Below are 3,258 nucleotides of genomic sequence, written 5' to 3'. Positions count from 1 at the left end.
AGTTATTCAGTAAAATGTTAGTTTATTTTCGTAATTCTACACTCCAACACAAAAATTAAACTAGAATTGGGATCCGAGTTAACCAAACCGGTTTTGCCGAACTGTGACCTTGGACGGACTCAGAACCTAAATCGAAACTGTCTCTGATTCAATGAAAACTTTCATTGTGTGTGCTTTCTTTACTATCTTGAAACTAAAATGCATTCAAAAGCAAATCGAACAGTGGTTTGAATGTAGATTTAACACACATTTAAGGAGTAGCGCAAATAATAAAACCCCTTTTATCACTGACTGATAACCTTGAACCTTCATTAAACTCTAGGGCCCCTATGCATGAGGAGGAAGTCAGCAACACTGGAAGTAGAGGCCTCTTTCGGAAGTGGGAACTCCCGAAGTTTAACTTTCCAACTGTTCACTCTGCATGAACGCCGGAGTAGTGACTTCGAGAGTATTCAGTCAAGGTCGCGAAAATTGGGGGAATCCTAACTAGTACGCATGCGTTTGTGAACGGTAAGCTTGCCACCAGAGAAACAAATCTCCTCGAGAGTTCAAAAAGGCGAACGTCGAGCGCGCTGAAGTACTAACAGCGTTATTGCTGTTGTTTTTTGAATGGTTAAACGAAAGGGTCGGTTCAAACCTGTGATGATTGTCTTGGAATCAAATGACTGCCTATGACAAATGACTTTGTTGGCCTGAATGTCAGGAGAAGAATAAATGACTATGTTGAACTTTTTTTTTTATCTTGGTTGCATGCAGGCAGCTTCAATCCTTTTTTTTTTTTTTTTTTTTTTTTGCGGGGAGTATCCCTCTTCATTGATCTTTATTTTTCTTTTCTTTTTTTCTGCTTTTTATATTAATGTTTCTACTTTAAATGTACCTATATCGTTAACAATACTATTTCTAAATGTATTTTAAACAACTTTTCTATATAACAATTCCCTCTCAGAAATGCATACAATATCCAGAGGGGAACCATATCTATAAATACCAACACACATTTTGGCTATCACTATCAAATAATTCACATAACTTATTATTTCCTTAAAACTTTGTGAATGTTCAAACACGCCCAAAAAACTTTCTTCAAAGTAATTTTTAATAATCATATTGTATTTACAAATTACTTTATCCTCAACGCCTTTCCAAATGAACATAATGTTTGGGCACAAAAAAAAAAAAAAAAAAAATTTCGTTCTCACAATAAGTACAACAATTACTGTATGTTGAACTTGTGTTTAATAATTTTATATCTGTAAAACTGTTGGACAAACATAGATTGGTTATAGGGAAAATTTGGGTTACTGGTAAAGTTTAAAAGGAAGAACATTAGTGACTTGTTCCTTATTTATTGGGGAAATATCTGTCAAGAAGTTTAAAAAAGACAATACTGTTCATCGGTGTTTTAATTTGTTTTCCCTCGTTAATTTTTGATTACGATGGCGATGCATGGTTATGTACAGTTGAAAGTCAAGATTGGATTTTTTTTTTTAAAGCATAGGACAGTTTCTTTAGGCATTTAAAAAAATGAACACAGAGGCAAAAACCGGTTGTTGCAGTCTGAATGCAATTGAGGTCTATAAAGAAAAAGGTTAATACAAAAATAATGAAAAACATATTTAGCTCCAAGCGGCACTTGAACCCAGAGCGTCGGATCAAAATTCCGAATCCGTAACCACTGCACTATGCTACTCGTCTGGAAAATGCACGATGCAAAGATGTGTTATCAGTTATTCAGTCGTGGTAGTTTGAAAGCTCACCACCCTCGATGAATGACTCGAGCACGTTTTTTTCGGTCAGTAAATGATCGTACTGTCGGTTTTGAGCCCCTCTGTTTCAAGCTTTTCACCTAAATTAAACAAGAATGTCACAGTTCGTGTCTATGGTGCAAGGTAGCCGACCGTATCATTGTTGCCAAGTTACGACAGTTGCTCGATTGACGCATTTCACGTCTTCGATATTCTGTCTGAGCTCATTTCCCAATGAGCTGCCTTTAAAACCGGAATGTCATGCAATTGTAGTATGCGTTGGAGTTTTTTTTTAGATGGGTAAGGACCTTTAAGATGCGATATCGTCGTATAAATGATGAAATTAACTTTGAAAGTGGGAACTTTGGAAGCAAAGTTGCCAGCTACTCGGTATGCACGAGCTAACTTGAACGCCGAAGTAGTGGCTTCGAGAGTCCTGAGGTCAAGGTCGAGGAAATTGGGGGAATCCCAATTAGTGCGCATGCGTTTGTAAACGGTAGGCTTGGCGACCAGAAGAAACAAATCTCATCGCGAGTTCGTAAATGGGCGAACGTTGATCGCGCTGTAGCTTTTACTATAGTTGTTGTTTTTGACTGATTAAACGAAATGGTCTGTTCAAAGCTGTGATGATTGTCTTGAAATTGAATGACTGTCTGTAATAATGATTTTGTTGACCAGAATGTTGGGGAGAATAAAACATTTTTTGTTTATGTGGTAGCGAAGTTGGTTATGTTAAACGTCTTTTGTTTTAATGATTGTGTATCGGTAAAACTGTTTTAGACAAAATAGGTTGGTTAGAGCGAAAGTTTTGGGTTACTGGTAAATTCAAAAAGGCAGAACTCAAGTTTTTTGGGAATCAAGATATAAGGTGTAGTGAAAAGAAGATAAGTTCAGTAACTTTAATATTAATGGGGAAAATGTGTGTCCAAATTTTTACAAAAGATAAATTGTTGTACTTAGGTGTTTGTAAATTATGTCTATCCTCGTTAATTGTGAACAGGATGTATGTTTATGTAAAGTTGAAAGTCAAGATTGGATTTGTTTATCATACGCGCGTGTGTGCATGTGTGTTAGACATAGACATGGACATAGAACACTTTATTATCTCAATTACGAGAAACTCGGGTGTGGTGAATCACAATAAACAACATAAAACGTAAGAAAATAAATAAAATATCGAGGCGGCAATAATCAGCTCATAATAGTGTGTGTGTGTGGGGAGGGAGGGGTGGGGGTGGGGGTGCACACACACACACACACACCGTCGAACACACACAGACACACACACGCACACACACACACACACACACACACACACACACACACACACACACAAACACAAACTAATAATTATACCCGCACGCACGCACGCCCACACAGGCAGGCAGGCACTCGCACAAATACATACAAATACTTTCACACACACGCACACGCACGCACACACACACATACACACACACACACACACACACACACACACACACACAAACTCACACACCCCAACACACACACA

This window comes from Littorina saxatilis, linkage group LG1, assembly GCF_037325665.1.
Source record: "Littorina saxatilis isolate snail1 linkage group LG1, US_GU_Lsax_2.0, whole genome shotgun sequence".
In the NCBI taxonomy this organism is placed as follows: Eukaryota; Metazoa; Mollusca; class Gastropoda; order Littorinimorpha; family Littorinidae; genus Littorina; species Littorina saxatilis.
The sequence above is the reverse complement of the archived record's forward strand: the minus strand, read 5'-3'. Positions refer to the sequence as shown.